The 26071-nt window shown below is 44.8% G+C and overlaps 1 protein-coding gene and 8 non-coding genes across 9 annotated transcripts in view; 4 read left to right on the top strand and 5 right to left on the bottom strand.

The window, feature by feature from the left end:
• The window catches only part of LOC144670292 (histone H2AX-like), a 297255-nt gene that overhangs the window by 152529 nt on the left and 118655 nt on the right, over positions 1–26071 (top strand). The gene's annotated exons all lie outside the window — the stretch shown is intronic.
• trnaf-gaa (transfer RNA phenylalanine (anticodon GAA)) lies at positions 1761–1833 on the bottom strand. Its single transcript has one exon. It is a non-coding gene; the product is annotated as a tRNA-Phe (tRNA).
• On the top strand, positions 3855–3936 carry trnas-gcu (transfer RNA serine (anticodon GCU)). The gene has a single exon. It is a non-coding gene; the product is annotated as a tRNA-Ser (tRNA).
• Positions 8836–8908, bottom strand: trnaf-gaa (transfer RNA phenylalanine (anticodon GAA)). The gene has a single exon. It is a non-coding gene; the product is annotated as a tRNA-Phe (tRNA).
• trnas-gcu (transfer RNA serine (anticodon GCU)) lies at positions 10931–11012 on the top strand. The gene has a single exon. It is a non-coding gene; the product is annotated as a tRNA-Ser (tRNA).
• On the bottom strand, positions 13982–14054 carry trnaf-gaa (transfer RNA phenylalanine (anticodon GAA)). The gene has a single exon. It is a non-coding gene; the product is annotated as a tRNA-Phe (tRNA).
• trnaf-gaa (transfer RNA phenylalanine (anticodon GAA)) lies at positions 18534–18606 on the bottom strand. The gene has a single exon. It is a non-coding gene; the product is annotated as a tRNA-Phe (tRNA).
• trnaf-gaa (transfer RNA phenylalanine (anticodon GAA)) lies at positions 23524–23596 on the bottom strand. Its single transcript has one exon. It is a non-coding gene; the product is annotated as a tRNA-Phe (tRNA).
• trnas-gcu (transfer RNA serine (anticodon GCU)) lies at positions 25634–25714 on the top strand. Its single transcript has one exon. It is a non-coding gene; the product is annotated as a tRNA-Ser (tRNA).

Genomic DNA, 26071 nt, shown 5'->3' with positions numbered 1-26071 from the left:
CCACAGATGCTGTTAGACCTGCTGAATCATTCCAGCATTTTCTGTTTTTGTTTCAGATTTCCAGCATCAGCAGTATTTTGCTTTAATTTCCCCTTTTTCTATTTTTTATGTCATGGTTTTCCATTATGTCTATGTGTGTGTGTTTGTGAGAGAGAGCGTGTGTGTGTGTGTTTGTGAGAGAGAGCGTGTGTGTGTGTTTGTGAGAGAGAGCGTGTGTGTGTGTGTGTGTGTGTTTGTGAGAGAGAGCGTGTGTGTGTGTTTGTGAGAGAGAGCGTGTGTGTGTGTGTGTGTGTGTGTTTGTGAGAGAGAGCGTGTGTGTCTGTGTGTTTGTGAGAGAGAGCGTGTGTGTGTGTTTGTGAGAGAGAGCGTGTGTGTGTGTGTGTGTGTGTGTTTGTGAGAGAGAGCGTGTGTGTGTGTGTGTGTTTGTGAGAGAGAGCGTGTGTGTGTGTGTGTTTGTGAGAGAGAGCGTGTGTGTGTGTGTGTTTGTGAGAGAGAGCGTGTGTGTGTGTTTGTGAGAGAGAGCGTGTGTGTGTTTGTGAGAGAGAGCGTGTGTGTGTGTGTGTGTGTGTGTGTGTTTGTGAGAGAGAGCGGGTGTGTGTGTGTGTGTGTTTGGGAGAGAGAGCGTGTGTGTGTGTGTGTTTGTGAAAGAGAGCGTGTGTGTGTGTGTGTGTGTTTGTGAGACAGAGCGTGTGTGTGTGTTTGTGAGAGAGAGCGTGCGTGTGTGTTTGCGTGTGTGATTTAAGGTATCTCGAAAGATTAATTCGTATAATTTCATATTCCATACTGCTTTACTTTTCTATTCGGGAAGAGCTTTTTTTTTAACAATAAACTGATCAATTTGTTGCTTTTCTAAAGAATCCACGATAAAGTCTGTTTTAATGCAGGTAACAGTGGTGAAGGTAAATAATTGGCCATTTTACTAAGTGAATTGAACATTTAAACTAATGTTGCGATCTGTGGAGTAGTGGGACTAGACCAACGGCGCACTCCTCCCATCCCGCTCGGAACTCAGAAACTTAGCTCCAGGTAACTGTCGATTCCTTCTGCAAAGCAGATGACATAGTGGGCTTCCCACTAAACATGCAGAAAACTGAGATCCGGTTCCAATATTCCTGATTGAGGAACACCACCAGAAACTGCTGCACACAAAGTGCTTACTGAAGGGTCAAATTATTTTGTTTCAGTGAGTCATGAAAGTATCTTTGGAGCAGGTTAAGTAGCATTTCCTGTGTTTCAATGAGAAATTCTGATATGAATTTAAAAGGAAAGGGTAAATATTTGTAATACTCACTGGGCCCGTCCGCCACCTGACTGAGGCGAGCTCACTTCCCAATTTCATCACTGAGAGATACAGACAGGAAGAAAGAATAATAAACGGGATGGAAACAATGGATGAATTGGATTCCAATTACTCTCCTCTGGTTAATGTTGACAAAAGCACCATTGAAATTGATCAACAGATGGATTTTTCAGGATTTGCATTCCCAATGACTGATCGAGGAATCAGAAGCTCGAAACAGATGAGAGTTGCATAGTTGTTAGCATAGTTTAATGGGAGCTGAGTTGACCAGCGCTTGTTCACATGTTTTTAAAGAAAAGTTAAACAGATCTTTATTCCAATAACATGGACCCGCGAGCATAGAGCTGCACAGGTGCAAGGGAGGAGGGCAAGTGTCCCCTCCCCTCAGAAATGGGTCTCCCAAAAACAATTGGCACCTTCACCCGCAGGAGACGCTCAGGCGAGTATACTAGCCGCTCGTTGCCGAAACCCGGGATTGAACCAGGGACCTTTAGATCTTCAGTCTAACGCTCTCCCAACTGAGCTATTTCGGCTGACGAAAGTTCCGTTTTTCGAGCCAGAATTGATGCAGGGACGTAAGGATACGAGTTTTACAGTCACCGACAGCCATTCGCTTATATTAGAGAACATGATCGCATAATGACAAAGGACAGCCATCACCTCTTTTAAGCTCCCTCCAAATTTCGATTATTACTTTGCAAAGCCGAACGAAACATCAGTTCATTGCCAATCTTCGGCCAATCGCTACACAGGGATGTCTGACAAACAGCCTTCTTCATCCTTTGAATGAATAGTTTCCTGACGTCACTGTTAAATGGCTTAAACCTAATTTTAAGGTTCTATCCTTTGTTCTGTATTCCCCCACCAGAGGAAATGGTTTCTCCGCATTAAAACCTATTAATCATCTCAATTACCTCAACCAGATAGCGCCTACACCTTCTCAACTCACGGGTATGTAAGCGTCACAGCGGGAGCACATCTAACTGCAGATCAGAAAACTGTGTATCGCACATGGTTATGGCTACTTTTGCCCCAAATCTGTATCTGAATGAATGGAACCCGCTTGTGATAAACACTGTCGCCTTTCACTGTTCAGCTGATGAGTTTCATAGAGCCACGTATGTGATTCCCTCAGTTCTGCTTTTCGACAAAAAGCTGGGGAAATGCAACACAGATGTCAGTCTTCAGCCAGCTCCACTCACTCCAAGTGAAATCCAGAAATGGCTGAAGGCACGGGTAACTGCAAAGGCTTTGGGCCCTGACACCATTCCTGCAGCAGTACTGAAAACCTGTGCTCCAGAAATAGCCTCGCCCCTCGCCAAGTTGTTCCAGTGCAGCTACAAGACTGGCATCTTCCCGGCAACGTGGGAAATTACTCAGGGCTGTCTTGTGCACAAAAAAAAAGGAAGATCCAACCGGGAAAAACCGCCCCATCCGTCTACTCTCGTTTATTAAGGTGAGGAAAAATGTCTTCGAGATTGCGATCAAGTGACCCTTATTCAGCAATAACCCTCTCACTGAAGCTCAGTTTGTTTTCTGCCAGGGTCACTCAGCTCCTGACCTCATTGCAGCCTTGGTCCAAACATGGAGAAAGCAGCTGAACTCAAGACGCGAGGTGCAAGTGACTGCACTTGAGTTCAAAGAAGCATTTGACTTAATGTGGCATCAAGGAATCCCAGCAAAACTGAAGTCAAAGGAAATAAGGCGGGAAACTCTCCACTGGTTGGAGTCGTCCCCGGGGTTTCTAAAACATTGGAAAATATTTCCAGCATGAACTGTAATTCGCTTTTGTTTGATGCACTTTGTGTGAAAATGAAAGGATTCTTTGACTGCATTTTGTTATGCCGGTGGCTTGTTGGTCGCTTTGGGTGTTCAATTGATTTATTATGCGACAGGTCCCGGGTTCAATTCCCGGACGAGCCCATCTTAATGCAGCATTTTCTTTCGCGCTCGAGGTGGTGGCAGTTCCGGAAATAAGGACAAGGTTTGAACACCCGGGAAGTCATTGCAGGGAATGCATCACTTCAACACACGTGATATAAATGAATGCCAAGTTTAAAGAGCGTTTCTCCGTGCCATGAGACTCTGAATTTATTCTAAAGCATCAAATGAGTGAACTGTCTATTTGTGGATTCACTTTTGGGAGGCTGATTGCACTCAGTTTCAATCTTGACTGAAAGGACAAGCAGAGCTGGGAACCCCAGTGTTTCATTTTAATTTACCACATTTTAGCTGTGTTTCGGTGCTTGCAGTGAGCTGGGAGGGGTTTCTTTTTGCTACTAAATGCTTGTATGTTCCGGTCTTTCCGCGGTGGGTTTTTACACTGTGTAGAAACATGTTGGATATTAGGGTGAAGTGTTGAAGTGATTCACATCAGTCGGTTTACAACAGTCCCGAATCTGATGTGATGGGCATTTATTTCACTGACATAAAATACATTTCCATCTTTACACAACTGGCCGAATATTCAGGGCCTGTACCAAAGAGGATCATTTATTTCAACTGTTGATGGATGCAAAAAGTATAGAAGGGGGTTTAAGAATCGGTATTCTGCGACGAGGTGGCCGAGTGGTTAAGGCGATGGACTGCTAATCCATTGTGCTTTGCACGCGTGGGTTCGAATCCCACCTTCGTCGTTACTTTATCAACTGTTTCCGCCTTATTGCGGTGATTTTGCAGAAGCTCTGCCTGGAATCACTGATGTGATTCTCCAACCCAAGTTATGAGGCCAGCTTGCTTCGACTTTTCTTGTAAGATCTTGGATTCGATACTTTTGTTCACAATAACATGGGGATCCGACTTAGAGTCCATTCGACATGATATTTCCATCTCTCTCTAGGGAGAAACATTGGAGCAGTGGAAATATTCCAGGGACTTGTGTTCATTTCCCACCATAGTTGCTGATGGAAATTAAACTCAATAATTAAAACCTGCAATTAAACGTTAATCTCAGTGGTGGTTCATTGATGTCTTCCCTGGCCTGGTCTACATATGAGTTTGATTCCTAACTGCTCGCTGTAAAAGCCACTGAGTTCAAGGACAGTTTGGGATGTGTAACAAAGACTGGCCTTGCGAGCGACGCTCACATCCCCTGAAATAATGTTTTAAAAGGGTGAATGCGCACCTCACTGATTGGATCTTCCATCAGCCCCTGTAATGGACAGACGTGTTGAATAATAAAGCGCTTTGTGATGTCAAGAAAAAGATCAATTCAGAACATCTCAGTGAAACCGAGGCTCAAACCCACATCTGCGAACAGAAGGGAATCAGAATGTTGGCAGTTTTTACAGAGCGATATTGTTGAGCTGAATGTTCACACTGGAACGCTGTAAAGTTCCTCATTGAAGGATGAGGCGCTGCTCCTCGAGCGAACCTTGAGCTTCATTGGAACATTGCAGGAGTCCGAGAACCGAGTGATCAGGGTGAGAGCCAGGTCGCCAGTCATTTCGTTTCACCAGCTTGACTGTGTGGATGAGTTGGTTGGACTTTCTGTTAATTTACCGCACATTCTTGGCTATCAGCTCTGATGCAGGAAAATGCCACTTCAACACTTTCTGTCAAAAGTAACCCCATCCCCACACTTAATGCCCTGAGAAACTGCCACTTGGACATGTGATGACCAGCAATTGAAGTGAGCGCTGACTAACTTCCCTGACCGTTAATTGCCCCTGAGCTTCTTTAGTAAGTCGAATTAAAGCTGACTTTCTGCAACTCCTATAACACAGCTAAAATATGGTCAAGCAATATAAAGCTGTCACCCTCCCACCCACCCACCCCCGTCCCCCCACTCCCCGGCCGTACAGCCACCGTACAGCTCTGCTAGTCTGTATGTTCTTTCAGGCAAAACTTCAACTCCATGTTGAAATCAGGCTGTGAACATTTTGACCCAATTGGGCTGTGTACAAAGGGAGGTCACTTGGTTTTCATGGCTCTGAATGAAAACATACCTGGAAAACTGTGTTTTCAAAAGTGGGATTTTTTTTCCTTCGAGAAGAGAAGGTCCAACTGCTTGATGTTGTCACGGATCAGTGCTGGGGAGCGACTGTGGAACCCTGACCCCATCTCAAGGCCTGCACACCCTGACCTTTGCCTTGATCCATTGGATTTTAACGTTTGGCAAAATTCCCCTCTTTCTAAAGAAGGGTCATAAGGACGCGAAACATTGACTCTGTATTTATTTCTCCCCACAGATGCTGTTAGTCCAGCTGATAATTTCCAGCATTTTCTGTTTCTGTTTTTGATTTTCAAGATCCTCATCATTTTGCTTTAATTTCCCCTATTTCTCTTTTTAATATCATGGTTTTCTATTATGAGCGCGTGTAAGTAAGTGTGCGTGTGTTTGTGAGAGAGGGAGAGCGTGTGTGTGTATGTGTGTGTGTGTGTGTATGTGTGTATGTATGTGACTTTTTATCTCGAAAGATTAATTCGCATAATTTCAGATCCATACTCTATGTTCATAAGCTTTACTTTTCTATTCGAAAATACCTTTTCTTATAATAAACAAACAAATTTATTGTTCATCGAAATAATCCACTTTAAAATCTCTTTTATTTTCGGGAACAAAGGTGAAGGTTTATAATTGACGATTTTGGAAAGTCAATTGAACATTTCAACCAATGTTGTGACCTGTGGAGCAGTGGGACTAGACCAAGGGCACACTCCTCCCATCCCGCTCCTAACAGGGTGCTCACTCCGAAACTTAACTCCAACTTGCTTCGACTTTTCTTTTAAGGTCTTGGATTCGATACCTTTGTTCACAATAATATGGGGATCCGACTTCGAGTTCATTCGACATGATATTTCGATCTCCCTCTATGGTCAAACATTGGAGCAGTGGAAATATTCCGGGGACGTGGGTTCATTTTCCACCATAGGTTGCTGATGGAAATTAAACTCAATAATTAAACCTGCAATTAAACGCTAAGGTCAGTGGTGGTTCACTGATGTCTTCCCACTGATGTCTGGCCTACATATGAGTTTGATTCCTAACTGCCCGCTGAGAAAGCCATTGATTTCAAGGACAGTTTGAGATGTATTACAGAGACTGGCCTTGCGAACGACGCTCACAACCCCTGAAATAATGTTTTAAAAGGGTGAATGCGCACCTCACTGATTGGATCTTCCATCAGCCCCTGTAATGGTCAGACGTGTTGGATAATAAAGTGCTTTGTGACGTCAGGGGAAAGATCAATTCAGAACATCTCAGTGAAACCGAGGCTCAAACCCACATCTGCGAACAGAAGGGAATCAGAATGTTAGCAGTTTTTACAGAGCGATATTGTTGAGCTGAATGTTTACACTGGAAGGCTGTAAAGTTCCTAATTGAAGGATGAGCCACTGTTCCTCGAGCGAACCGTGAGCTTCATTGGAACATTACAGGAGTCCGAGAACCGAGTGATCAGGGTGAGAGCCAGGTCGCCAGTCATTTCGTTTCATCAGCTTGACTGTGTGGATGAGTTGTTGGACTTTCTGTTAATTTACTGCACATTCTTGGCTATCAGTTCTGTCGCAGGAAAATGCCACTTCAACACTTTCTGTCAAAAGTAACCCCATCCCAACTCTTAATGCCCTGAGAAACTGCCATTTAGACATGTGATGACCAGTAATTGAAGTGAGCGCTGCCTAACTTCCCTGACCGTTAATTCCCCCTGAGCTTCTTTGCTGAGTCGAATTAAAGCTGACTTTCTGCAACTCCTATAACACAGCTAAAATATGGTCAAGTAATATGAATCTGTAACCTTCCCGCCTAACCTACCATCATCTGCCCCACAACACGTCCCTCCTCTCAGTGCACCACCCCAACTACAACCACCCTCGCCATCCCCCTCCCCTCCACACCAATCCCCCCCACACCCCCTTCCACCCCGTCCCCACAGCCACCCCCAACTCTGCCAGTCTGAATGTTCTTTCAGACAAGCCTACAATTCCATGTTCAAATCAGGCTGTGAACAATTTGATCCAATTGGGCTGTGTACAAAGGGGGTCACATGGATTTCATGGTTCTGAAGGAAAACATGCCCGGGAGACTGTCTTTTAAAAAATGGGCTTTTTTTTTTCCTTTGAGAAGAGAAGGACCAACTGCTTGATGTTGTCACGGATCAGTGCTGGGGGAGTTACTGTGGAACACTGACCCCATCTCAAGGACTGCAGACCCTGACCTTTGCCTTGATCCAATGACGTTTAATGTTTGGCAAAATTACCCCCTTTCTAGAGAAGCGTCATAAAGACTCGAAACGTTGACTCTGTATTTATTTCTCCCCACAGATGCTGTTAGACCAGCTGGTTTTCTCCAGCATTTTCTGTTTTTGTTTCTGATTTCCAACATCCCAATCATTATGCTTTAATTTCCCCTAGTTCTCTTTTTACTATCATGGTTTCCTATTATGGGTGCGTGTATGTATGTGTGTGTGTGTGTGTTTGTGAGAGAGGGAGAGCGTGTTTCTGTTTGTATGTGTGTGTTGGTTCCTATGATGGTTGCGTGTGTGTATGTGTGTGTGTGTGTGTGTGTTTGTGAGAGAGGGAGAGCGTGTGTCTGTGTGACTTCAGATCCATACTGTATGTTCATAAGCTTTACATGTCTATTCGAAAATACCTTTTTTTATAATAAACAATTAAATGTATTGTTCATCGAAATAATCCACTTTAAAACCTCTTTTATTCTCGGGAACAGTGGTGAAGGTAAATAATTGGCCATTTTGGTGAGTGAGTTGAACATCTGAGCCAATGTTGTGTCCTGTGGAGCAGTGGGACTAGACCAACGGCGCACTCCTCCCATCCCGCTCGTAACAGGGCGCTCACTCAGAAACTTAACTCCAGGTCACTGTCGACTCCTTCTGTAAAGCAGATGACATATTGGGCTTCCCACTAAACATGCAGAAAACTAAGATCCGATTCCAATATCCGTGACTGAGGAAGACCCCCAGAAACGGCTGCACACAAAGAGCTTACTGAAAGGTCACATTATGTTGTTTCAGTGAGTCATAGAAGTGCCCTTGGAGCAGGTTAAGCAGCATTTTCCGTGTTTCAATGAGAAATTCTGATCTGAATTTAAAAGGAAAGGGTAAATATTTGTAATACTCATGAGATCCGTCCGTCGCATGACTGAGGCGAGCTCATTTCTCGACCTAATCACTGAGAGGCACAGACACAAAGAAATATTAATAAACGGGAGGGAAACAATGGATTAATTGAATTCCAATTACGGTCCCCTGGTTAACGTTAAAAAAGCACCATTGCAATAGATCAACAGACGGATTTTCAGGAATTTAAAATTCCAATGACTGATCGAGGAACCAGAAGCTGGGAACATATGAGCGTTGCACGGTTGTTAGCATAGTTTATATGGGTGCTGAGTTGACCAGTGCTTTTTCAAGAATGGTTAAACCGAGCTTTATTCCAGTAAGGTGGACCAGCGGGCACAGAGGTGTCCGTGTGCGTTGGAGGAGACCCCTCCCCTCAAAAGCGGGACTGAGTCTTCCCAAAAAACGCTGGCACAATCAGCTAGCGACGCTCAGGGGAAAAGGCTTACAACATGCTGCCGAAACCCCGGATCGGACCAGGGACCTTTAGATCTTCAGTCTAACGCTCTCCCAACTAAGCTATTTCGGCTGACAGAAGCGCGTTCTTCGAGCCAGAATTAAACCAGAGACCTAAGGATGTTAGTTTTACAGGCACCTGCAGTCCTCCGCTTATATTAGAGAACATGATCGTATAATGACAAAGGACAGCCAACATCTCGTTTCAGTTCCCTCCAGTTTTCCAGTTTTTCTTGATGAAGAGGGGGTGCAAAGCCCAACGAAGCATCAGTTCATTGCCATAAACTCTCGGCAAATCGCTACACAGGGATTGTCCGACAAACAGCTTTCTTCATCCTTTGAGTGAATTGCTCCCTATTAAATGGCTTCGCTCTAAATTTAAGGTTGTATACGTTTGTTCTGCACTCCCTCGCCAGAGGAAATCGTTTCTCCGCATTAAAACCTATTAATCATCTCAATTACCTCAACCAGATAGCGCCTACACTTTCCCAACACACGAGCATGTAAGCGTCACAGCGGGAGCACATCTAACTGCAGATCAGAAAAATTTGTGTGTCGCACTTGGTCATGGCTAGTTTTAAACCAAATCTGTATCTGAATTAATGGAACCCGCTTGTGATAAACACTGTCGCCTTTCACTGCAGCTGATCAGTTTCATAGAGCCACGTATGTGATTTCCTCAGTTCTGCTTTTGTACAAAGCCGGGGAAATGCAACACAGATGTTAGTCTTCAGCCAGCTCCATTCACTCCAAGTGAAATCAAGAAATGGCTGAAGGCACGGGTAACTGCAAAGGCTTTGGTCCCCGATACCAATCCTGCAGCAGTATTGAAAACCTGTGCTCCAGAAATAGCCTCGCACCTCGCCAAGTTGTTCCAGTGCAGGTACAGGACTGGCATCTACCCGGAAATGTGTGAAATTGCTCAGGTCTGTCTTGTCCACAAAAAAAACAGGAAAATCCAACCGGAAAAACCCGCCCCATCAGCCTACTCTAGTTGAATAAGAAGGTGAGGGAAAATGTCTTCGTCAGTGCGATCAAATGACCCTTACTCAGCAATAACCCGCTCACTGAAACTCAGTTTGTCTCCAGCCAGGGTCACTTAGCTCCTGACCTCATTGCAGCCTTGCTCCAAACATGAAGAAAACAGCTGAACTCAAGAAGTGAGGTGCAAGTGACTGCACTTGAGTTCAAAGAAGCATTTGAACTAATGGGGCATCAAGGAACCCCAGCAATACTGAAGTCATAAGAAGTAAGGCGGGAAACTCTCCACTGGTTGGAGTCGTCCCGGGGTTTCTAAAACATTCGAAAAGATTTCCAGCATGAACTGTAATTCGCTTATGATTGATGCACTTTGTGTCACAATGGAACGATTCCTTGGTTGGTTTGTGTTATGTCGTTAGCTTGTTTGTCGCTTTGGGCTTTCTCGTGAATTCATATGCGTCAGGTCCCGGGTTCAATTCCCGGACGAGCCCATCTTAATGCAGCATTTTCTTTTCGCGCTCGAGGTGGTGGCGGTTCCGGAAATCAGGACCAGATTTGAACACCCGGGAAGTCATTGCAGGGAATGCATCGCTTTAACACTCGTGATAAAAATGAATGTCAAGTTTAAAGAACGTTTCTCCGTGCCATGAGTCTCTAAATTTATCCTAATAAATCAAATAAGGGAGCTGTCCACTTGTGGATACACGTGGGAGGCTGATTGCACTCGGTTTCAATCTTGACTGAAAGGACAAGCAGAGCTGGGAACCCCAGTGTTCCATTTTAATTTACCACATTTTAGCTGTGTTCCGGTGCCCGCAGTGAGCTGGGAGGGGTTTCCTTTTGCTACCAAATGCTTGTATGTTGAAGTCTTTCCGCGGTGGGTTTTCACACTGTATAGAAACATGTTAGGTTAAAGTCTTGAAGCGATTCATGTCAGTCGGTTTACAACAGTCCTTGATCTGATGTGATGCACATTTATTTTAATAACATAAACTATGTTTCCATTTTTACACATCTGGCCGAATATTCAGGGCCTGTACCAAAGAAGATCATTTATTTCAACGGTTCATGGATGCAATAAGTATAGAAGGGGGTTTAAGAATCGGCAATTCGTGACGAGGTAGCCGAGAGGTTCAGGCGATGGACTGCTAATCCATTGTGTTTGGCACGCGTGGGTCCGAATCCCACCTTCGTCGTTACTTTATCAACTGTTTCCGTCTTATTGCGGTGATTTTGCAGAAGCTCTGCCTGGAATCACTGATGTGATTCTCCAACCCAAGTTATGAGGCCAGCTTGCTTCGACTTTTCTTGTAAGATCTTGGATTCGATACTTTTGTTCACAATAACATTGGGATCCGACTTAGTGTCCTTTCGACATGTTATTTCCATCTCTCTCTCAGAGGAAACATTGGAGCAGTGGAAATATTCCGGGGACTTGTGTTCATTTCCCACCATAGTTGCTGATGGAAATTAAACTCAATAATTAAAACCTGCAAATAAACACTAATCTCAGTGGTGGTTCACCGATGTCTTCCCTGGTCTGGCCTAGGAATCAGTTTGATTCCTAACTGCCCGCTGAGAAAGCCACTGAGTTCAAGGACAGTTTGGGATGTATAACAAAGACTGGCCTTGAGAGCGACGCTCACATCCCCTGAAATAATGTTTTAAAAGGGTGAATGCGCACCTCACTGATTGGATCTTCCATCAGCCCCTGTAATGGACAGACGTGTTGAATAATAAAGCGCTTTGTGACGTCAAGAAAAAGATCAATTTCAGTGAAACCGAGACTCAAACCCACATCTGCGAACAGAAGGGAATCAGAATGTTGGCAGTTTTTACAGAGCGATATTGTTGAGCTGAATGTTCACACTGGAACGCTGTAAAGTTCCTCATTGAAGGATGAGCCGCTGCTCCTCGAGCGAACCTTGAGCTTCATTGGAACATTGCAGGAGTCCGAGAACCGAGTGATCAGGGTGAGAGCCAGGTCGCCAGTCATTTCGTTTCACCAGCTTGACTGTGTGGATGAGTTGGTTGGACTTTCTGTTAATTTACCGCACATTCTTGGCTATCAGTTCTGTCGCCGGAAAAAGCCACATCAACACTTTCTGTCAAAAGTAACCCCATCCCAACTCTTACTGCCCTGAGAAACTGTCACTTAGACATGTGATGACCAGCAATTGAAGTGAGCGCTGCCTAACTTCCCTGACCGTTAATTCCCCCTGATCTTTTTTGCTAAGTCGAATTAAAGCTGAGTTTCTGCAACTCCTATAACACAGCTAAAATATGGTCAAGTAACATGAAGCTGTAACCCTTCCGTCCAACCCACCATCATCTGCCCCACCACACGCCCCTCCTCTCACTGCATCACCCAAATGCCACCATCCTCGCACCCCCCGCCCCCCCCAGCACCACCTCCCCCACCCCTCCCCCGCCCCCCTTCCCCCGGACCCACAGCCACCCCCAACTCTGCCAATCTGAATGTTCTTTCAGACAAGCCTACATGTTAAAATCAGGCTGTGAACATTTTGACCCGATAGGGCTGTGTACACAGGGGGTCACATGGATTTCATGGTTCTGAAGGAAAACATACCTGGAAGACTGTGTGGGCTTTTTTTCCCTTTGAGAAGAGAAGTGGGCTTTTTTTCCCTTTGAGAAGAGAAGGACCAGCTGCTTGATGTTGTCTCGGATCAGTGCTGGGGGAGTTACTGTGGAACACTGACCCCATCTCAAGGACTGCACATCCAGTCCTTTGCCTTGATCCATTGACTTTTAATTTTTGGCAAAATTGCTTCCTTACTAAAGAAGGGTCATAAGGGCTCGAAACGTTGACTCTGTATTTACATCTCCCCACAGATGCTGTTAGACCTGCTGATTTTTTGCAGCATTTTCTGTTATTGTTTCTGATTTCCAACATCCCCACCATTTTGCTTTAATTTCCGCTATTTCTCTTTTTACTATCATGGTTTCCTATTATGAATGCGTGTGTGTATGTGTGTGTGTGTGTTTGTGAGAGAGGGAGAGCGTATGTGTGTGTATGTATGTGTGCGTGTGTGTGTTTGTGAGAGAGGGAGAGCGTGTGTGTGTGTGTATGTGTGACTTATGGTATCTCGAAAGATTAATTCGCATAACTTCAGATCCATACTGTACGTTCATAAGCTTTACATTTCTATTCGAAAATACCTTTGTTTATATCAAACAGACAAATTTATTGTTTATCGAAATAAGCCATTTAAAACCTCGTTTATTCTCGGGAACAGTGGTGAAAGTAAGTAATTGGCCATTTTGGTGAGTGAGTTGAACATTTGAACCAATGTTGCGACCTGTGGAGTAGTGGGACTAGACCAAGGGCGCACTCCTCCCATCCCGCTCGTAACAGGGTGTTCACTCAGAAACTTAGCTCCAGGTCACTGTCGACTCCTTCTGTAAAGCAGTTGACATATTGGGCTTCCCACTAAACATGCAGAAAACTAAGATCCGATTCCAATATTCGTGACTGAGGGAGACCCCCAGAAACGGCTGCACACAAACAGCTTACTGAAAGGTCAAATTATGTTGTTTCAGTGAGTCATAGAAGTGCCCTTGGAGCAGGTTAAGCAGCATTTCCTGTGTTTCAATGAGAAATTCTGATCTGAATTTAAAAGGAAAGGGTAAATATTTGTAATACTCATGAGATCCGTCCGCCGCATGACTGAGGCGAGCTCATTTCTCGACCTAATCACTGAGAGACACAGACACAAAGAAATATTAATAAACGAGAGGGAAACAATGGATTAATTGAATTCCAATTACAGTCCCCTGGTTAATGTTAAAAAAACAACATTGCAATGGATCAACAGACGGATTTTCAGGAATTTAAATTCCCAATGAGTGATCGAGGAACCAGAAGCTGGGAACATATGAGAGTTGCACGGTTGTTAGCATAGTTTCATGGGAGCTGAGTTGACCAGTGCTTTTTCATATGATTTTTTCAAGAAAGGTTAAAGCGATCTTTATTGCAGTAACGTGGACCAGCGGACACAGAGCTGCCCGCGTGTTTTGGAGGAGGGCAAGTCTCCCCTACCCTCAAAAAGCGGGACTGGGTCTCCCAAAAACTGTTGGCACCATCAGCTCGCGAGCAACACAGGAAAAAGCTGGAGACGCTCAGGCAATAAGATTTGCAATTTGTTGCCGAAACCCGGGATTGAACCAGGGACCTTTAAATCTTCAGTCTAACGCTCTCCTAACTGAGCTATTTCAGCTGACAGCGAATCCTTCTTCGAGCCGGAATTAAACCAGAGACCTAAGGATGCTAATTTTACAGGCACCTACAGTCCTCCGCTTATATTAGAGAACATGATCGCACAATGACAAAGGACAGCCAATACCTCGTTTCAGTTTCCTCCAGTTTTCCAGTTTTTCTTGACAAAGAGCGGGTGCAAAGCCCAACGAAGCATCAGTTCATTGCCATAATCTCTCGGCCAATCGCTACACAGGGATTGACCGACAAACAGCTTTCTTCATCCTTTGAATGAATTATTCCGTGACGTCACTATTAAATGGCTTCACTCTAAGTTTAAGGTAATATCCATTTGTTCTCCACTCCCCCGCCAGAGAAAATCGTTTCTCCGCATTAAAACCTATTAATCATTTCAATTACCTCAACCAGATAACGCCTACAGCTTCTCAACTCACGAGTATATAAGCGTCACAGCGGGAGCACATCTAACTGCAGATCAGAAAAATGTGTGTGCCGCACTTGGCCATGGCTACTTTTGCACCAAATCTGTGTCTGAATTAATGGAACCCGCTTGTGATAAACACTGTCACCTTTCACTGTTTAGCTGATGAGTTTCACAGAGCCACGTATGTGATTCCCTCAGTTCTGCTTTTGCACGAAGTTGGGGAAATGCATCACAGATGTCTTCAGCCAGCTCCATTCACTCCAAGTGAAATCAAGAAATGGCTGAAGACACGGGTAACTGCAAAGGCTGTGGGCCCTGACACCATTCCTGCAGCAGCACTGAAAACCTGTGCTCCAGAAATAGACTCGCCCCACGCCAAGTTGTTCCATTACAGCTACAGGACTGGCATTTACCCGGCCATATGGGAAATTGCTCAGGTCTGTCTTGTCCACAAAAAAAACAGGAAAATCCATGTGAAGTGTACTCCAGAGTCCATAAGTGAAATGGTGTTGCCCTTGGCTCTGCTGCAGAACCAAACAGTCATCAGAACAGATGACAAAAGGCCCTCTAACCAGGCCGTGAATCATCAGCGGTCAACTCCTTTCCCTCCCCATCCAGGGATTTTCCAGTGACACACTGCGACAGGCTGGCCAACACTTTCAGTAAACTGCTGACACTGTCAGCAACCGGCAATGGAGCCTTGCTGAGGCGGTGTGGATACATAGGAGCATGACTCAAATTCTTCTGACTCAATTTAATGGACCCCAGCAGCGAGGTGATATTGATAATTGCTGCCTTGTTACAGCTCATCCCTACCAAATCCGGGGCCTGTTCTGCCACCTTCAGACTGGGTAGAAAAGGCTTGCTCACCAATAGGGGGCCAATCACGTTTGTTAATTCGCCATCTTGTCCTCAGCAATGAGGGTTTCTAGATTTGCATAAGAGTTTATTCCAGCATTGTTGATGAGTGAGTTCAGTCCAGTTGTACCCAGGCTTGCTTGCACTGCCTCCACCGCTTTTTGGATGCTGGCTGAATCTGTAACATCCAGCTCTATCATCTTCACTGCACATTGTTCATCTGCTAACTTCTGCAGCTCCTGGGCTGGGCTCGACTGCCAATAGGTTGCAAAGATCTGAGCCGGTGGACATCCGGAGCTGCTCAGTTGTTTAACGAGTTCCAGCCCGATCTCCTTGTTCGCCCCGGTAATTAGAACAGCCTCAGCCTTCAGTTCTGTTATGATCAGCCTGAACCAGGTGGCGACAGCGCCGCTAAACCCGCGTTAACTCGGGCCAAGAATAGTCATTAAAGCTGAGATCTGCTAACCACCAAAAAAGGGGGAGGTTCTCCCTCCGACAGGGATAGTCAGCGATTTTCCGCCCGGACCCAAAACTTTAACTCTGTCTTTCTCTCCACAGATGTTGTCAGACCTGCTGAGTTTTTCCAGCATTTTTTGCTTTTGTGCCGTGGAACTAATGGTTATATTCGTACAAGATCATGCCCTGGTCCTCCACAACTTCGCACCGCTGTCAGGAGGCCAAGGGACAAGATACCCCGACCCTGTCGAACGGTGAAGAGAAAGTCAATTCCCATCTATCAAGAGCCCGGCATCCCTCAAGGGCGGTCCGGCGGGCGGAAGCTGGTGTCCCTCCCTGATCCTGGAGACTGTTCAGCAGCGGAATCGCCGGTGACGAGGACAAGGAGTCGCTTCGCGGGAACCTAGAGACTTTTCCCCGTTTGTCCGATCCCCAAAGTGTTGGGTAAGGACTTACGGAGGCGGCCTCCTCCCAGGTGTGTGAGTAGGTATCATATGTGACATTGACGTTGTGTTTGTTCTTGTTGTTCATTGAGCGCTGTTGTGTGTTTAACGAATAACATATCACGTTCAAATGATGACATGAGTGTAAACGTCTCCAGACATTCGAGCAGCGATCCTGAACCAGCTCCGTTCTTTGTGGTGTGAATTTCTTGCTTGACTGATCCCGCGGAACTCGGCATTGCAGGAATCCCTATCTTGAAGAAGTCTGCTCTTCTCTCCGACAGGATTTCCGCTTGTCCCTTTTGCCTTTTTCACCTTAATTGCTTTCGATTTCCCTCCAAATGTTTGCAGTGGATATTTCACCACATTTCTACTTCCCTTTAGCTCAGAAGAAGAGTCACCCGGACCCAAAACTTTAACTCTATCTTTCTCTCCACAGATGTTGTCAGACCTGCTGAGTTTTTCCAGCATTTTTTGCTTTTGTGCCGTGGAACTAATGGTTATATTCGTACAAGATCATGCCCTGGTCCTCCACATAGCCCTCCCATCTGGCTGTGTTCCATCCTGGACGTCGTATCTCACGTCGCCAAGGGACATAAAGGCTCGGACTGGGCACTCACGTGAGTGTTTCAAATCGCACTGAGTGATAATGAGTTAATCAGACACACACACACACACACACACACACCAGCCGGAGATACTGTATGAGGAAATTCAGAAATTCGCTTACAATACCAGAGACTGACAAATACACAATGAATGTCACACTGATTCACAGCACCGGAAGCTGTGAGAACAAATCACTTGTACACGCAGTTCCACTGACAGACTCAGAAAATGACCCAGTCCCCATACAGTATCGGAAAATGCAAGGTACAGACTGAAATGGCACAGGTATATTGTACCAGTGAATGGCGGATACAGAATGACTCCAAAACTTACTTACATTACCAGAAGCGGGCAGAGAGAGCAAGATCCTTCTACACGTCCAGTTCCACTGACAGGTTAAGAATGTGACCCAGCTGTCTCAGACTTAGAAAATAAGAGATAGAGATGAGAAATATCACAGACGCACTGTACCAGAGAACTAGCGATACAAAATAAATCCAACACTCACCGACAGTTCCACTCGAAACTTTGACTCTGTTTTTTTTCTCTCCACAGATGCTGTTAGACCTGCTGATTTTTTCCAGCATTTTCTATTTTTGTTTCAGATTTCCAGCATCCGCAATATTTTGCTGTAATTTCCCCTATTTATCTTCTTTATGTCATGGTTTTCGATTATGTGTGTGTATGTGTGTGTGTGTGTGTGTGTGTGTGTGACTTATGGTATCTCGAAAGATTCATTCGTATAATTTTATATTCCATACTTTATGTTGATAAGCTTTACATTTCTATTCGAGAAGAGTTTATTTTATAATGAACTAATAAATTTGTTTTTTATCGAAAGAATCCACGTTAAAGACTCCCTTATTCTCGGGAACAGTGGTGAAGGTAAATACTTGGCCATTTTGGTGAGTGAAATGAACATTTAAACTAATGCCGCGAACTATGGAGTAGTGGGACTAGGTCAACGGCTCACTCCGAAACTTAACTCCAGGTCACTGTCGACTACTTCTGCAAAGCATAGGACATATTGGGCTTTCCACTAAACATGCAGAAAACTAAGATCCGGTTCCAATATTCCTGACTGAGGAACACCACCAGAAACTGCTGCACACAAAGGGTTGAGTGAAGGGTCAAATAATATTTTTTCAGTGAGTCAAGGAAGTACTCTTGGAGCAGGTTAAGCAGCATTTCCCGTGTTTCAATGAGAAATTCTGATCTGAATTTAAAAGGAAAGGGTAAATATATGTAATACTCATGAGATCCGTCCGCCACATGACTGAGGCGAGCTCACTCCTCGATCTTATCACTGAGAGATACAGACACGAAGAAAGTATAATAAACGAGAGGGAATCAATGGATTAATTGGATTCCAAATCCGCTCCCCTGGTTAGTGCTCACAACAGCACCATTGCAATGGATCAATGACTGATCGAGGAATCAGCAGCTGGGAATATATGAGAGTTGCGCGGCTGTTAGTATTGTTTAATGGGAGCTGAGTTGACCAGCGCTTGTTCAACAATTTTTAAAGAACATTTAAACCGATCTTTATTCCGGTAACGTGGACCGGCGGGCACAGAGCTGCAAAAGTGCAAGTGTCCCCTACCCTCAGAAATGGGACTGAGTTTCCGCAAAAGCAATCGCAACCTCTCGTAGCAAGCGGAACACGCAGAAGACTGGATTTGAAGTTTATTGCCGAAACCCGGGATTGAACCAGGGACCTTTAGATCTTCAGTCTAACGCTCTCCCAACTGAGCTATTTCGGCTGATGGAAAAGGGCTCTTTCAGCCAGAATTGAACCAGCGACCTAAGGATACCAGCTTTACAGTCGGCTACAGTCCACCGCTTATATTAGAAAACGTGATCGCAGAATGACAATGGATAGCCATCGCCTCGTTTCAGTTCCCTCCAGGTTTCGATTTTATCTTCATAAGGAGAGAGTGCTAAGTACAACGAAGCATCAATTCATTCCCATTAGCTCTCGGCCAATCTCTACACAGGGATTGTCCGACAAACAGTCTTCTTCATCCTTTGGGTTAATTGTTTCCTGACGTCGCTTTTACATGGCTTAATTCTAATTTTAAGGTGAAATCCTTTTTTCTGTGTTCCCCCACCAGAGGAAATTGTTTCTCCGCATTAAAACCTTTTAATCATTTCAATTACCTCAACCAGATAGCACCTACACCTTCTCAGCTCACGGGTATGTAAGCGTCACAGCGGGAGCACATCTAACTGCAGATCATGAAACTGTGTGTGTATCGCACATGATCATGGCTACTTTTGCACCAAATCTGTATCTGAATTAATGGAACGCGCTTGTGATAAACACTGTCACCTTTCACTGTTTAGCTAATGAGTTTCATAGAGCCACGTATGAGATTCCCTCAGTTCCGCTTTTGCACAAAGCTGGGGAAATGCATCACAGATGCCAGTCTTCAGCCAGCTCCACTCACTCCAAGTGATATCAAGAAATGGCTGAAGGCACGGGTAATTGCAAAGGCTTTGGGCCCGGGCAACATTCCTGCAGCAGCACTGAAAACCTGTGCTCCAGAAATAGCCTCGCCCCTCGCCAAGTTGTTCCATTACAGCTACAAAACTGGCATCTACCCGGCAATGTGGAAAATTGCTCAGGTCTATCTTGTCCACAAAAAAAACAGGAAAATCCAACCGGCAAAAACCGCCCCATCAGTCGTCTCTCGTTCATGAAGAAAGTGAGGGGAAATTTCTTCGACAGTGCAATCAAGTGACACTTACTCAGCAATAACCTGCTCACTGAAGCTCAGTTTGTTTTCTGCCAGGGTCACCCAGCTCCTGACCTCATTGCAGCCTTGGTCCAAACATGAAGGGAACAGCTGAACTCAAGACGTGAGGTGCAAGTGACCGCACTTGTTCAAAGAAGCATCTGACCTAATCTGGCATCAAGGAACTCCAGCAAAACTGAAGTCAAAGGAAATAAGGCGGGAAACTCTCCACTGGTTGGAGTCGGGGTTTCTAAAACATTCCAAAAGATTTCCAGCAGGAACAGTAATTCGCTTTTGTTTGATGCACTATGGGTGACAATGAAATGATTGCTTGACTGAATTTGGTCATGCGGGTGGCTCGTTGGTCTAAGGGCATGATTTTCGCTTTGGGATTTTCATTGAATTAGCATGTGAGTGGTCCCGGACGAGACAATCAGACATCTTAATGTGGTAGTTTTTTTCGCGCTCGAGGTGGTGGCAGTTCCGGAAATCAGGACCAGGTTTGAACACCCGGGAAGTCATTGCAGGGAATGCATCACTTCAACACAAGTGAAGACAATGAATGCCAAATTTAAAGGACGTTTCTCCGTGCCATGAGACTCTGAATTTATCCTAATGCATCAAATAAGGGAACTGTCCACTTGTGGATTCACGTGGGAGGCTGATTGCGCTCAGTTTCAATCTTGACTGAAGGGACAAGCAGAGCTGGGAACCCCTGTGTTTTGTTTTAATTTACCACATTTTAGCTGGTTTCCGGTACTTGCAGTGAGCTGGGAGGGGTTTCATTTTGCTGCCAAATGCTTGTATGTTCCGGTCTTTCCGCGGTGGGTTTTCACACTGTGTGGAAACATGTTGGATATCAGGTTGAAGTGTTGAAGTGATTCACGTCAGTCGGATTACTGATCTGATGTGATGGGCATTTACTTTAATGACAGAAACTACATGTCCAAATTTACCCATTTGGCAGAATATTCAGGGCCTGTACCAAAGAGGATCATTTATTTCAACGGTTCATGGATGCAAAAAGTGTAGAAGGGGTTGTAATGAGCCACATTTGGTCGCGAGGTGGCGGAGAGGTTAAGGCGATAGACTGTTAATCCATTGTGCACCGCACGTGTGGGTTTGAATTCCCCATTCATCGTTACTGTTTCCGCCTTATTCCGGTGATTTTGCAGAAGCTATGCCTGGAATCACTGATGTGATTCTCCAACCCAGGTTATGAGGCCAGCTTGCTTCGACTATTCTTGTAAGATCTTGGATTCGATACTTTTGTTCACAATAACATGGGGATCCGACTGAGAGTCCATTCGGCATGATTTTTCCATCTCTCTTTCTAAGGGGAGACAGTGGAGTAGTGTAAATATTCCAGGGACTTGGGTTCATAGTTGCTGGTGGAAATTACACTAAATAATTCAATTTTGCAATAAAACGTCAATTTCAGTGGTGTTTCCCTGATGTCTTCTATGGCCTGGCCTACATATGAGTTTGATTCCTGACTGCCCGCTGAGAAAGCCACTGATTTCAAGGACAATTTGGGATGTGTAACAAAGACTGGCCTTGAGAGCGACGCTCACATCCCCTGAAATAATGTTTTAAAAGGGTGAATGCGCACCTCACTGATTGGATCTTCCATCAGCCCCTGTAATGGACAGACGTGTTGAATAATAAAGCGCTTTGTGACGTCAAGAAAAAGATCAATTCAGAACATCTCAGTGAAACCGAGGCTCAAACCCACATCTGCGAACAGAAGGGAATCAGAATGTTGGCAGTTTTTACAGAGCGATATTGTTGAGCTGAATGTTCACACTGGAAGGCTGTAAAGTTCCTCATTGAAGGATGAGCCGCTGTCCCTCCAGCGAACCTTGAGCTTCATCGGAACATTGCAGGAGTCCGAGAACCGAGTGATCAGGGTGAGAGCCAGGTCGCCAGTCATTTCGTTTCACCAGCTTGACTGTGTGGATGAGTTAGTTGGACTTTCTTTTAATGTACCGAACATTCTTGCCTATCAGTTTTTTTCGCAGGCAAATGCCACTTTCTCTCAAAGGTAACCCCATCCCAACTCTTATTGCCCTGAGAAACTGCCACTTGGACATGAAATGACCAGTAATTGAATTGAGCGCTGCCTAACTTCCCTGACCGTTAATTCCTCCTGAGCTTCTTTGCTAAGTCGAATTAAAGCTGACCTTCTGCAACTCCAATAACACAGCTAAAATATGGTCAAGTAATATGAAGCTGTATCCCTCCCGCCCAACCCACCATCATCTGCCCCCAGAATCCGCCCCTACCCTCCCTGTATCCCCCCAACTGCCACCACCCTCACCAGCCCCCCACCCACCCCCCTCCCCCACTCCCCTGCCCCACAGCCACCCCCAGCTCTGCCAGTCTGAATGTTCTTTCAGACAACCCTACAACTCCATGTTGAAATCAGGCTGTGAACATTATGACCCGATAGGGCTGTGTACACAGGGGGTCACTTGGTTTCATGGTTCTGAAATAAAACATACCTGGAAGTCTGTGTTTTAAAAAGTGGGTTTTTTTTCCTTGGAGAAGAGAAAGACCAACTGCTTGATGTTGTCACGGATCAGTGCTGGGGGAGCTACTGTGGAACACTGACTCCATCTCAAGGACTGCGCACCCTGTCCTTTGCCTTGATCCATTGATTTTTAACGTTTGGCAAAATTCCCTCCTTTCTAAAGAAGTGCCATAAGGACTCGAAACGTTGATTATCTGTTTTTTTCACTCCACAGATGCTGTTAGACCAGCTGATTTTTTTCCGGCATTTTCTGTTTATGTTTCAGATTTCCAGCATCTGCATCATTTTGCTTTAATTTCCCCTATTTCTCTTTTTTATGTCCTGGTTTTCTATTATGAGTGCCTGTGTGTGTGTGTGTGTGTGTGTGTGAGAGAGAGAGAGAGAGAGGGAGAGCGTGTGTGTGTGTGTGACTTATGGTATCTGGAAAGATTCATTCGTATAATTTCATATTCCATACTGTATGTTCATAAGCTTTAATTTTCCATTCGAAAATACCTTTTTTTAAATGAACAAATTTATAGTTCATTGAAACAATCCACTTTAAATTCTCCTTTATTCGCGGGAACAGTGGTGGAAGTAAATAATTGGCCATTTTGGTGAGTGAATTGAACATGTAAACCAATGTTGTGTCCTGTGGATTAGTGGGACTAGACCAACGGCGCACTCCTCCCATCCCGCTCGTAACAGGGTGTTCACTCAGAAACATAGCTCCAGGTCACTTTCGGCTCCTTCTGTAAAGCATATGACAGATTGGGGATCCCACTAATAATGCAGGAAACTAAGATCCGTTTCAAATATTCCTGACCGAGCAACACCACCAGAAACTGCTGCACACAAAGAGCTTACTGAAGGGTCAAATTATATTCTGGAGCAGGTTAAGCAGCATTTCCTGTGTTTCAATGATAAATTCTGATCTGAATTTAATAGGATAGAGTAAATATTTGTTATTCACATGAGATCCGTCCGCCACATGACTGAGGCGAGCTCATTTCTCGATCTAATCACTAAGGGGCACAGGGAACGAAACAACAATAAATGAGAGGGAAACAAGGGATTAATTGGATTCCAATTCCGCTCCACTGGTTAATGTTAAAAAAACACCATTGCAACGGATTTTCAGGAATTTACATTCCCAATGACTGATCGAGTTACCAGAAGCTGGAAACATTTGAGATTTGCATAGTTTAATGGGAGCTGAGTGGACAAGCGCTTTTTCACATGTTTTTTTCAAGAAAAGTTAAACTAATCTTTATTCCGGTAACGTGGATAAGCACACATACTTTGGAGGAGAGCAAGTCTACACCACACTCAAACAGGGCTGGGTATACCCGAAACACTCTGGCAACATCAGCTAGCGAATAACACACGCAGCAACCCGTGAAGCTCATGTGAATGGATTTGCAACTTGCTGCCGAAACCCAGGATTGAACCAAGACACTTTAAATCTTCAGTCTAACGCTCTCCCGACTGAGCCATTCCAGCTAACCGAAGTGCATTCTTGGAGCCGGAATTGAACCAGAGACCTAAGGATGCCAATTTTACAGGCACCTACAGTCCTCCTTTTATATTAGAGAACATGATCGTATAATGACAAAGGACAGCCATCACCTCGTTTCAGTTCCCACCAGGTTTCCAGTTTTTCTTGATAAAGTGGGGGTACAAAACCCAACGAAGCATCAGTTCATTGCCATAAGCTCTCGGCCAATCGCTGCACAGCAAGTCTCCGACAAACAGCTTTCTTCATCCTTTAAGTGAATTGCTCCCTGACGTCATTATTAAATGGCTAAACTCTAAGTTTAAGGTAATATCCATTTGTTCTGCACTCCCCCACCAGAGGAAATCGTTTCTCCGCATTCAAACCTATTAATCATCTCAATTACCTCAACCAGATAGCGCCTACACCTTCTCAACTCACGAGTATGTAAGCGTCACAGCGGGAGCACATCTAACTGCAGATCAGAAAAATGTGTGTGTTGCACATGGTCATGGCTACTTTTGCACCAAATCTGTATCTGAATTAATGGAGCCCATTTGTGATAAACACTGTCGCCTTTTACCGCTTAGCTGATGAGATTCATGGAGCCACGTATGTGATTCCCTCAGTTCTGCTTTTGCACAAAGCTGGGGAAATGCATCACAGATGCCAGTCTTCAGCCAGCTCCATTCACTCCAAGTGAAATCAAGAAATGGCTGAAGGCACGGGTAACTGCAAAGGCTTTGGGCCCTGACACCATTCCTGCAGCAGTACTGAAAACCTGTGCTCCAGAAATAGCCTCGCCCCTCGCCAAGCTGTTCCATTACAGCCACAAGACTGGCGTCTTCCCTACAATGTGGGAAATTGCTCAGGTCTGTCTTGTCCACAGAAAAACAGGAAAATCCAAGCGGCAAAAACCGCCCCATCCGTCTTCTCTCGTTTATCAAGAAGGTGAGGGAAAATGTCTTCGACAGTGCGATCAAGTGACACTTACTCAGCAATCACGCACTCACTGAAGCTCAGTTTGTTTTCTGCCAGGGTCACTCAGCTCCTGACCTCATTGTAGCCTTGGTCCAAACATGAAGGAAACAGCTGAACTCAAGACGCCAGGTGCAAGTGACTGCACTTGAGTTCAAAGAAGGATTTGACCTAATGTGGCATCAAGGAACCCCAGCAAAACTGAAGTCAAAGGAAATAAGGCGGGAAACTCCCCACTGGTTGGAGTCGTCCCCGGGGTTTCTAATACATTGGAAAAGATTTCCAGCATGAACTGTAATTCGCTTATGATTGATGCACTTTGTGTGACAATGAAAGGATTCCTTGACAGCCTCTGGTTATGGAGGAGGGTTTTTGGTCGCTATGGGATTGCCATTGCGTTATTGTGAGTCAAGTCCCTGGTTCAATTCCCGGATGAGCCCATCTTAATGCAACATTTTTTTTGCGCTCGAGGTGGTGGCAGTTCCGGAAATCAGGACCAGGTTTGAACACCCAGGAAGTCATTGCAGGGAATGCATCACTTCAACACACGTGATATAAATGAATGCCAATTTAAAGAACGTTTCTCCGTGCCATGAGACTCTGAATTTATTCTAATGCATCAAATGAGTGAACTGTCTACTTGTGGATTCACGTCGGAGGCTGATTGAACTCAGTTTCAGTCTTGACTGAAAGGACAAGCAGTGCTGGAAACCCTAGTGTTTCATTTTAATTTACCACATTTTAGCTGTGTTCCGGTGCTTGCAGTGAGCTGGGAGGGGTTTCCTTTTGCTACTAAATATTTGTATGTTCCGGTCTGTCCGCGGTGGGTTTTCACACTGTGTAGAAACATGTTGAATATTAGGTTGAAGTGTTGAAGTGATTCACATCAGTTGGTTTACAACAGTCACTAATCTGATGTGTTGGACATTTACTTTAATGATATGAACTACATTTCCATCTTTACACATCTGTCCGAATATTCAGGGCCTGTACCAAAGAGGATCATTTATTTCATCGTTTCATGGATGCAAAAAGTATAGAAGGGGGTTTAATAAAGGGCATCTTGTGACGAGGTGGCCGAGAGGTTAAGGCGATGGACTGCTAATCCATTGTGTTTTGCACGCGTGGGTTCGATCCCACCTTCGTCGTTACTTTATCAACTGTTTCCGCCTTGTTGCGGTGATTTTTCAGAAGCTCTGCCTGGAATCACTGATGTGATTCTCCAACCCAAGTTATGAGGCCAGCTTGCTTCGACTTTTCTTGTAAGATCTTGGATTCGATACTTTTGTTCACAATAACATGGGGATCGGACTTAGCGTCCTTTCGACATGATATTTCCATCTCTCTCTAAGGGGAAACATTGGATTCATTTCCCACCATAGTTGCTGATGGAAATTAAACTCAATAATTAAAACCTGCAATTAAACGCTAGTCTCAGTGATGGTTCACTGATGTTCTCCATGGCCTGCCTACATATGAGTTTGATACCCAACTGCTCGCTGAAA

The sequence above is a fragment of the Cetorhinus maximus genome, chromosome 31 (assembly GCF_964194155.1).
Source record: "Cetorhinus maximus chromosome 31, sCetMax3.hap1.1, whole genome shotgun sequence".
NCBI lineage: Eukaryota > Metazoa > Chordata > Chondrichthyes > Lamniformes > Cetorhinidae > Cetorhinus > Cetorhinus maximus.
The sequence above is the reverse complement of the archived record's forward strand: the minus strand, read 5'-3'. Positions and strand labels throughout refer to the sequence as shown.